Raw genomic sequence first — 11581 nt, 5'->3', positions numbered from 1 at the left:
AATAAAACTATTGAAAAAAAAGACCGTACCCTTTTATGTAATGATGTTTACTTTGAATTTATATTAGTTCACACAAACACTCCATCCATGCTTTTGTTCCGGCCCTCCAGTACAGTTTAAGAATCCATTGTGGCCCTCGAGTCAAAAAGTTTGCCCACCCCTGGTCTAGAACCTGAAAAGTCTAGAGCAGGGCCAGCAAACTACAGCACATGAGCCAGATCCAGCTACTACTTTTTCACAGCCTGAGAGCTAAGAATGGCTTTTACATTTTAAAATGGTTATCACCTATTAATTACCTACATAATAACCATTTCAATAGTTGCATAATATTCTCGATTTTGCCCCTTGGCCAGCAAAGCTTGAAATATTTCCTCTCTGGCCCTTTAAGAAAACATTTGCCAACTCTTGTTCTAGAACAATGATTCTCTATATAGCCAAAGTAATAGAAGGGAAAATGTGACCATCAGAATTTTGGGGGGAAAGCTGGGATGTATTGCGTAGTTGAAAAAGCATGTTCTAGCGGTCTAGCCCCAGGATCAAGGAATTCCAGTTGTAGATATAACCTGAAGAAATGCTCTGCACGTAAAAAGAAGATGATGACCGCATTGTTCCTTACAATAACCAAAAAAGGATATTGAAAACTAAATTGTGGTGTATTAGTATGGTCAAAATCTGCACAGCAGTAAAAAAACTTACCTAGACCTAGATACATATCAATATGAGATCTCAAAAATATAATGTTGATGGAAAAAAAGCAACTTGCAGAATGATCTGTATAGTCTGAAACCAAATGCATAAATTTATAAATAAAAGTTCACAACAATTTTATGTATTGTTCTTATTTATGTGTTCGTGACAAAGATGTCAAAATGCACTGGAAGATGGTATACCAAACTTTTGTACTATTGCCTGTAGGAAGAAAGGGAGAAAAGGCAAAAGGGAGGTCAGAAATGAGATGGGGCTGAAATGGTAGTAGCCAAGGGAACTTCAAATGCAGCAATATACTTTGTTCTTACACACAAACACCTAAAGTTAAAAATATAAAATGCAAATACAAATTCTGAGTAGTAGGAAGCCAGGTACTTGTTTTATTATTCTTAGCTCCAAGTTAACGGAACATATTCTAAAATTACCTCTGTTTTTATTTACTCTTTCCTGCTGTAATTACTTTATTTTGAAATTCTAAGTAACTAAAGAACAGTGTGAGGTTTTTAGTCTAATCGAGAGGAGCATGGATATTTAAACATTTAAGACACACTAATCTGAGGCAGAAGTTTTCCATTTTTAAATCAACTTTCTGGAAGTGTAATTTACATGCCACACATTTCACCCATTTTAATACACCAACTCAATGAGTTTCACCAAATACACACAACACACCCTGATAACAACCACCACAATCAAAACACAGAACACTCTACCATCCTCAAAAGCTCTCATTTCCTTCCCCAACCCCTGCCTCCAGGCAACCGCTGATCTGATTTCCGAGTGGATTGATTTTTTTTCACAAAACTTTTACTTCAAGCAGACACTTGAGAGCAAGCCCAAGAAATAAGCTATGTGAAGTCTGAGCCGTCCTGGATGAAATGGTGGGAGATAGAGGTGGAAACGCTGTTTGAAAACCACAGAAGCTTAGCAGTGGTTTTCTCCTTCCCAAATATGAGCAATGATTGTAACACAGAACATTTCTCATAACCCCACAAGATAGTGTTTACCCTTTCATTACCTGCTGAGTGACAAAATGCATATGTGCATATAGATTCCAAAGCCTCATGAATCATTAGCCCACCAGTGTCTGGAGGCCATCCATTCTAAGAGAATTTAGCTCAAAGTCTGATTTTACAGAGAAGAAAACCAAGACCTGCTTAAAGTCACACAACTGGAGAGAGTGAATAGCCGCAACTGAAGAGATACCTGGTCAACACTCTCATGGCATTAGCAGTTCTGACAGCATCCCTGATCTCCTCCTACTTTACCGCGCTGCCCTTAGGTGGCAAAATAGATGTGGTGACTGTCCCCAAATCAAAAAGGTGGCCAAAAAGTTGTTCATCTCAGCGGGACTGGTCAAAAGGGATGAATCATGGTGCAAAGTTGACAAACGGGGGCGGGCTCAGTTCCCTGCATATAACAGATATTCAAATAATAGTTGCCCCACTTCCACAAAAGATGTCAAAATCCACAGAATACTTCTTCCCACCCTGACAATGAGGAAAAGCCAGGAATTACAAAAGCATAACTGTTTTGAGTCCATCAAAGAGTTGAAGTCACAAAGCAACCAAATGAAACTAAATTCCAAAGGATGAGAAACCTCTTTGAGGGTAGATGGGATATGCGAACCATTTCACCTTTGTCAGAGCACCACAGCCTGCAGAGGCAGCCACCACAGAAGTAGGTAAGAAGAAATGAGCTAAAATTTCAATGAATTCTAAAAAGTTAAGCGTGGGCCAGCATATCAGTTTAGAATTACTGGGAGTTCCAAACACAAATAGAATTCATAGTCACTCACCAATTCTTTGCCATGGGCCTTTGCCAGGAGCCCATGGGAAGGACTGGTACAAGAGAAGGGGCTGGAATGAGTGCTCCAAGGTGATGCAGGTTTGCTGTCACTGCAGTGCAGGCACAACACCCTCCCCACTTCCCAGTGCTTCCTTCAGAAGGAGCAATGGCCTTAAACCGCTGGAGTAGGGGAAGAAAATGAGTCTAGAACTTGCACCAATACAAAGCAGGGGTTTTCTACCACTGGTGAAGAAGCAGAAAACTTTCTCCCAGCCAAGATCCAACATAGATAAACTCTGCAGAGTTTGATGTCCAAGGTGGGGGTTTGGGGGTTGGAATATACTGATACACCCCTATCCCTGAAACTCAGGTGCACAGCCACTGTCGAAGCCTAAGGCCAGACCAGGAAAAGTGAGACACTCCCCAGTCCCCATCATAAGCATCAAATAATAAGCAACAGAGTCTATTACAGGGGAGTGTCAAAATGTTGGAGAAACTGATCACACAGGTACAGCTGAAAGCTGAGTATGAAACAGGAACACGGAGACAACTCCCACGCATTCCAACTCCCACATTAAGCAAAAGATAACAGCAGCCCACTGATAAAGGAGTCTGAAGTCTCTTCTGTACTCCAGGAAATAACAGGGACATAATCAAAACCCAGTTGGATTCCTAAGTAGATCGACTCAGCCACCCATGTTAATTGGCCTGATAGTAAAGGCATGCTCTTTTCTGGGTGTAATACTATTTACTTCAGTCTCTAATGTTTTTCTACAACAAATGTCTGGAATGCAATCAAAAATGGGATACACAAGAAAGAACAGCCCAATGCAGAGAAGGAAAGCAAACAATCGAACCAGACTCAGAAGACTCAGATATTGGAACTGTCAAACATAGACTTTAAAATAACCATGATTACTATGTTAAAAAATCTAATGGAAAATTGAACATGGCTCTAATGAATCTAATGGTAATATGAACCAACAGGTAGGGAATTTCAGCAGAGAGTCAAAAAGAGTCAAATAGAAATGCTAGAAATACAAAAAGCAATTTCAGAAGTTAATTCTTTGGACTTCGGCAGGCTGGACACAGCTGGGCAAGAAATCAATGAACTTGAAGATAGATCAATAAAAATTGTACATACTGAACCCCACTGCCAAAAAAAGTGTGGGAAAATAGAACAAACTTGTACAAGCTATGGGACAAGCAGTCTAACATACCTGTAATTAAAGTCCCAAGAAGAGAAAAGAGAAAAAGAATGTAAGAGAAGAAATACTCTTACTTTATATAATATTTCTTTTTTTCTCTGGATGCCTTCAAATTTTTATCTTTGGAGTTAGCAGTTTGACTGTGGTGTGTGTGTGTGTGTGTGTGTGTGTGTGTGTGTGTGTGTGTGTTTTATATTAATCCTGATCTGGGTACAGTGAGTCACTTGCTTGTGGTCTTTTTATTAATTTTAGACAATTCTTTGCCATTATATCTTCAAATATTTCAAATATTTTTATTTACTTAGAGAAATAAAGAGTGAAAATGGTAAGCCTAAAGGTAAATATAAAGGTGAATATTTTTTGGTCTCAGATAAGAAAAACACCTTAATTTGGTAGGAGTAGGACCAGGAGTAGATGATAGTAGTGGGTCTTCTAACTAATAATAAGTCTACAAGCCCCCATCTAACTCGTTGCTCCTGTGCCTTGTAATTGGTTACCAAGAGCCCATTACTCCTACTGGTCCAAGACATCATCAGAAGCAGTCCTCACTGAAGGTAGGTGACCTACATCATGTATGCTCAGCCCACCTCTGATTACAGCCTGCCTCATGGACAGCTCCTTGAAAGCACAACCTCATCTCTCACTGACTGCTTCCCACCTCAAGCACATCCCACCTTTGTTTCCACTTTCTTCCTTCTACAACACTGCAGGGCCTTCTAAGCCCAGCACAAGAGCAGCCAGGATAGCAGGGAAGCCAACCAGGGGCTAACCCACAGCCAACGGGAGAATGAGGAGCCAGTGGGTAAGTGCCCAGATTTTCATCCTTCAGGGGGCCATTCTTCATGCTTCTCAGAGGTCTTAAAAACTGAGCCCTGCTGCTCACAGTAACACTCCATTTGTATTCCTTCTCCTTTTCTGTCTCATCCTTCTCGCTTCTCCCTCATGCCTCCTGGGGTCACCTACCAGAAAACTACCAGCACCTAAGCCCTGGTTTCAGACTACTTTTGAAAGAAACTCAAACTAAGACAGATTCCACTATTCAAGGCTCAGGACCTCAGCCCTGTCTGGGTTCATCCGTTCAGAAAGATCCACTCCTGATGCCATGAGTCCCACCAGGAAGAACCATTCCACTTGGTCATTTTAAAGAGATGGGCCAACTATAATTCCAGGGAGAGGGAAGGGGCAGAGTGAATGCTGCCTTCACAAGGGACCAGTTATGCTTTTGCATTTTTTCCACTGACATTAGCACCCAGAGGAGCCAAGAACATGTGGTTGATTAGCCAACTGTCTTCAAATTATCTAATTCCCAGGCCTCCATGGGACACTACAAATAAATATACACAGTGCAGTGCCTAAAAAGGGAAATCAGATCATGACAAATTTATGGCAGGTTTTGGACCTGGATAGCCTTTAACCCATCTTTCCATGCTTCTAAGAATTGAGAGTCAGGGCCACATGCCACAGAACCTAATGACCCCATGACTAAAAACAGGCAAACATGACAAGCCTCGCTGTGGAGTGGTTCCCCCAGCATCAAGGCCAGCCAAGACCTCCTCCCCTCCCTGTCCATCCTGACCTTTATGGTGAGCCACCTCTTCTCCCTGTAGCCTGGCAACCAATCCATCAAAGGAGAAAAGTCAGCTTTCTCCCTTTTAGGAGCAAAACATCTTCAAAGAACTGATTTTATGGCCATTCTGAGACTCCCAAGGAAACCATCAGTAGGACAGTTTGAAGCTTTCAATTCCTCCGACCTAGCTCTAAACCTCATTGAGAACTTTTTCTGTGCAAATAGGCATCAGTGGGATACAGAGATGAAGAAAACACAGTTCCTACCCTCAATGAGATTTCAGTCTCATGGGGCAAATGACAATTCAACAGCTCAGAAAGATGATGCTGTTGGGCTTTTTCACAAAAGGCTCAGAATCTCCTGTTAAAACTCATGATACACCGGAGGATAGAAGTGTGACAAGTGCCCCTGGGGACTCAGCTTACAAGTGGAAAACTAAGTTAACAGTGTCGAAAATCCAGAAACAACAACATTAAAACCATCAGATCAATAAATAATATTTAGTAAGAACTTATTGGGCATATAAGAGCAGTTTGTGACCTGGGAGCTTTAAAATTTTAAACTGACAGGAAGCTCCGAGGCATGATGTTACAGGATTGCTTAGAAGGTGAAAATGAGGAAGTTGTTAGCCTTTACAATCATTCATTATTAAAAGAGGAATCTCCAGATGCCAGAGAATTGGTTAAAAGTAATTATCTCATACCATTTTTAGGAAGATGATTTAATATTTTTAATGATTATCAGAGGCATTTATAAGAAATAACCTAAGTTTCACTTATATTCATAAATAAATTTAGTTTACTTATGTGGTTTAAATGGTTTTGTCTACTTCAGGAATTCTCAAGTCTAATCCCCATTTTTTATTTAATTTCAACAACAGACATTAAGAGACTATGGACCAGTGAGAAATTTAACCAAGGCCCACAGTGTTTTTCTATGGGGATAGAAGGATTCTCTCTAAGCTCTACCCATACTCCTGGGAAGCCCCAATCTAAAAAAGCACCTCCTTCTATGTGGTCAGGCCATTCCTGCATCTCTGTCTTCTGCTGGCCTAGGAGTGCCCAGGAACTATTCAGCATACATTTATTTGCTAATGCATGGGACCCACCCCAAACCTCAGGCATAAATTACCTTGAAGAGCCATGGAGCTCTTTAAAAAAAATTCATCTGAAGCTGAACCTCAGACAGATGCTCTGATTAAAGATGGGATGAAATCTAAAATCCCTTCTCAGTCTTTGGGATAGCTCCTAAGCCCCCCCAAAAATGTTCACCTGCATTCACCTGGGCTTTTTCCAGTCTCAAAAGATTTTTCAATCCCAGGATCCTTCTCAGCACATTCCCAGGCTGAACTAAAGGTGGCTGCAAATGCCTCAATATTCCTCCCATGGGGAGGTGGGGACTATTTCCCACTGCTTACATCTGAACCAGCTTTCATGACTTGCCTATCCAAAAGAAAGTGGCAAAAAATGATATTCTCAGGATTCTGAGCCTAGGTCATAGGAAGTCTCACAGCTTCTGCCTGGGGCTCTCACTAGGAACTCTCACTCTTGGGATGCTCCCACTCAGAACCTGCCCACCACTGTGTGAGGCCCAAGCAACATGGGAATGTCAAACATGGGTGCTCCAGGGACAGCCCTAGCCGACAGCCAGCATCAACTACCAGCCATATGAATGTGGTACCTTGGATGTCCAACCCAGTCAAGCTCTCAAATGCAGCCCCGCCACATCTGCCAGCACCTGCACAAGAGCAAAATCTGCCCAGATAAGTCTAGCCACTCCACAAAAGCATGAAAAGCAATAATAAATTTTTGTTGTAAGCCACCAAGTTTGGTGCCATTTTTATCCAACAAATAGATAACTAGGATACACAGAGAGATAACCAAGTTCCCTGCCCACAGCAAAGGGCTGGTTCCCATAATCCAATTGTCCCATTCTTCACAGCTCTTCATGTCACCTGGGGATCTTGGGAATTCTGGAGGGGCCCCTCGTTTTCCAACTCCTACAGAATGCAACACTTGTACATTGGAGTCAGGAGTATCTGGAGAGACTCTCCAATCTAACAGCTTCATTATACAAAGAACCTGCTCAAAGAGAAGGAGATTAGCTGGTAACAGGGCCAGGGCTTTAAGTTGGCTCTCTTGATTCTAAGAACCAGGCTCCAGTTATAGCGTTATGCTGCCTTCCCATCTGTCCTGGAACAGAGCAGGTAAGAGTCTTTAACACAGATTCTGCCAAGCATAACTCCTTTCCTGGCAGAGTTTCTCTGAGAACCACAGGAATGCTGCTTACATGAAACCTCAAAATTAATCTGCTCTCCACAAGCTCATTGCACTGCCCAGAAGGGCAGACTGACAAATGATGCCCCTTAAAATTTACTAATTACACCTGTTCTGAGCATCTACTGTGTACCAGGAAATTAGTTAGGCATAGATATAAGGGGCACAAGCATGAATAGAATAGAGTCACTTTCCTAAAACTACCAGCCTAGGCCAAGGCACAGACAATTTGTTACAAAACCATGAAATGAGTGCTTTTACAGCATTATCTATGATGTGCCAGTAGGTTGCAAGGTCTCACAGAGTGGTGGCATTTAAGCTGGTCTTGAAGAATAAGTAGGAAAAGACAAAGCAGGTATGGGATGAGTGCAGACAGGAGGAAAGAGAAGACAAAAGTATGAAGGAGTCAAAGTCAAAAGTATGCTTCAGACCTGGCAAATGAGCCAGGCTTGTGGTAGAGTGAGATGGGAATGAGAAGCTGAAGTTGGGCAAGGCAGGGCTTACATCTCAGGATAAATGTTTGGGATTTTATCCTGCAGGAAGAATCAGACATTGTATACCAATAACAAGATAAATCTATGTTTCATAGTGGAGTCTTTGGCAGTGGGGAGAATAGATAAGAATTATGTATTAGTCAGCTTTTGCTGAATAACAAACACTCCAAAATCATAGTGGCATACAACAATAAGCACCTATTTCTCACTCTTGCACCTGCATTTTAGCTAAGTATGACTGACTTTGGCTGGGTTTGGCTGGGCTTGGCTTTTGTTTAAAAAACAAACAAAACAATTCTCAGTTAACTAGGAACAAAGACAAACTTCCTCAACTTAATAAAGTATATCTGAGGGAGGAGAGACAGGGAAAACAAAAAGCAGCCAGCATCATACTTAGCAGTGAGAACCTCAAGCTTTCCACTAAGATCAGGTGTAAGACAAAGATATTTCCTCTCATCACTCCTTTTCAAGATTGGAATAGAAGTTTTAACTAATGCAATAAGACAAGAAAAAGAAATAAAAGGTATATAGAGTGAGAAGAAATAGAGCAGTTTTTGTTTTCAGGTGATATGATCATCAATGTAGAAAATCTGAATCAACAACCAAAAGTAAAATAAAATAAACCTCCTGAAACTAATAAACAATTACAGCAAGGTTAGAGGATACCTTGATACAGGGATGGAATTTGAAACTAAAAACACAATATCATTTACATTAGCACCTCCTCAAAATGAAATGTTTAGGTATAAATCTAAGGAATATGTATAAGGTCTATATGATGAAAACTACAAAGCTCTGAGGAAAGATTTCAAAGAAGAATGTGAAAAGGCCACATACTGAATAATTCCAACTAGGGCAGTGAAAATACTTGGTATGACACTATAATGACAGACACATGTCACTATATATTTGTCCAAACCCATATAGTGTACAACACCAAGAGTGAACCATAATGTAAACTATGGATTCGGTAATTATGATGTGTCTATATGAGTCCACCAATTGTAACAAATGTACAACTCTGGTAGGATATGCTGATAGTGGGGGAAGCTATGCATGTGTGGAGGCAGGGATATATGGGACACATTTGTATCTTCCCCTCAATTTTTCTGTAAGCATTAAAGTGCTTTAAACAAAGTCTTAAAAAACAAACAAACAAAAAAATGTACTTTGACAAAGACGGAAAATACGGATATTGGGTAGGTGCATTCTTTTTCTATTCCTAAAAACAAATCACCACAAACATAATGGCTGTTGGTGTTTCTGATGGCACAACATTCAAAAACTGGTGGTCCTCCCAGGTATTCATGGGGATTTACTCCATTAACAGGAGACTTCTAAAGATCCTTCCTGGATAATTCCATGTCTAGGTTTGGCTCCTGCTGAGGTAGCTGAGGGGATTCATGAGTCACAAACCCAATCAATTCAGATAGCTCTATGTGTGACTAAACACTGTGCTCTTTTCTTCCTCCTGAAGCACTAGCAAAGATTCGATTTCTCTTCAGAGCACACTATCTCAACAGACAACCATCTAATTTTGGTGTCTTTTGCAATCTGACTAAAGTAAGAATTTCTCACATTTTAAGTAACTTGTACCTTTTTATTTAATATCTAGAGGCCTGGTGCACAGGTGGGGTCCCTCAGCCTGGTTGGCAATCGGGGCCGATGGTGGGGGGCCTCCCAAGGGGAGGGGCCACAGGAGGTTGGCTGGCCCTGGGGGAGGGACCAAGGGGGCTTGGCCGGCCACCAGAGGTTGGCTGTGGGAGCGTACTGATCATCAGGAGGCAGATCCTGCATTGAGCGTCAGCCCTCTGGTGGTCAGTGAGCATCATAGCAACCGGTCAACCGGCCATTCGGTCATTTGGTAGCTTACTGCCCCCCCTGCCGGCCTGGTCGCCCCACGCACCCTGCTGTTCAGGCATTTGGGTGCCTCTCACTAACCCCCCCTGCCGGCCGGTCGCCCCACGCAGCCTGCTGTTCAGTCATTTGGTCTTCCCTCACTAACCCCCCTGCCAGCCTGGTCATAGACAGCCATCTTTGTGAGGGCGTGAGGGTTAATTTGCATATTACCTCTTTATTATATAGGATTCTTCCTTCAATTTACCTCTCTCTTTTCAGCAAGAAGGAACGAGGCTGCACTTTCAATACTTTGCTTGGAAACCTCTTTAGATACTAGTAAATATCTAAGTTCATCACTTATAAGTTCTGCTTCCCACACAACTGGAGGATAAAACTCAGGGACGTTTTCTGCCACTTTATCACAAAGATTTCCTTTCCCCCAGTTTCCAAGAACATGATTCTCTTTCCGTATGAGCCCTCACCAGAAGAAACTTTAATGTTCCTATTTCCACCAATGTTTTGTTTATGGCAACATAGGTGTTCTCTAAGACAATGCAGGCTTGCTCTGTCATGCTCCTCACTTCCTCCGGAGCCCTCACAGGCAACGTCATTCACATCCATATTTCTAACCAACAGTCTGTTTAAGGCAACCTTGACTTCTTCTATCATGGCCCTCAAAATTCTTCCAGCTTTTAACCATTATCCAATTCCAAAGTTACTTCCACATTACTAGGTATCTGTTACAGCAGCACTGCATTTCCAGATACCAGATTCTATTAATTGCCCATTGCGGCTGCAACACATTACCACAAACTTAGTGGCTTAAAATAACACATATTTACTCTCTTATAGTACTTGTGGCGAGAAGTCTAAAATCATCAGGTCAGCCTAGCTGCATTCCTTCAGGGGAAAATCCATTTCTTGCCTTTCTCAGGGACCTCATCTCACTTTGGATACAAGGATCCTTGGTTAGATAGGTTAAAATGGCTATGAGATTGAAGCTCAAGACAAATATCAAGGTGAACAGAACAGTCCAAAAACAAGCTTTAATCATTCAGAGGTCTATGATTTTCACTTAGACATTTGGTCTCCCAGTGATATTGCCCAAAGAAGACCACAAGTCTTCTTGAATAGGTAAAAGCATAGGACAGATAACCTCAGATTCCATCCAACTTTAAAACCCTCTTTACTGTGATTCTGGCTGGTACCACACTTCTTAAATAATATTCTTTATCCCTATCATAAAATATGTCCACGGCTGCTTCTGAAAAAGACCAAAAAAATAAATTAAAAAAAAAAACTAGCAAAACAAATTTTGGTCAAATCCATTTGGCTTTAGTATTCAGCTCCCCAGCAGAAATCCAGGTCAGTCAATCAGAATGCAATTTGTTGAAAGCCTGCCTTTTGGACCTAAGCATCAGCCAACACAGTGAGAGAGGAAAAACATATGAAGCATGATGGTGGCGCCTTGCATTTACAGAATGGAGCAGCCAGACACTTGGCTAAGATGGGGTATTTTGAAGTAAACATATGAAATTGAGCAGTTTCCTGGTTTCTGTCAACTGAAGATTAGGAGCAGAAGTTAAATGCAGGCATTTTTCCCTCTATAAGTGAAATGTGGTGTTCGGAAAACTCTTTGCAAAGCATTCATTGGATGGCTGTGATCGACAGGCAATGTTCCCTGCACCTAGAAAACAGACA

Source organism: Myotis davidii, unplaced genomic scaffold (genome assembly GCF_000327345.1).
Source record: "Myotis davidii unplaced genomic scaffold, ASM32734v1 scaffold608, whole genome shotgun sequence".
In the NCBI taxonomy this organism is placed as follows: Eukaryota; Metazoa; Chordata; class Mammalia; order Chiroptera; family Vespertilionidae; genus Myotis; species Myotis davidii.
Note: the sequence above shows the minus strand (reverse complement) of the source record.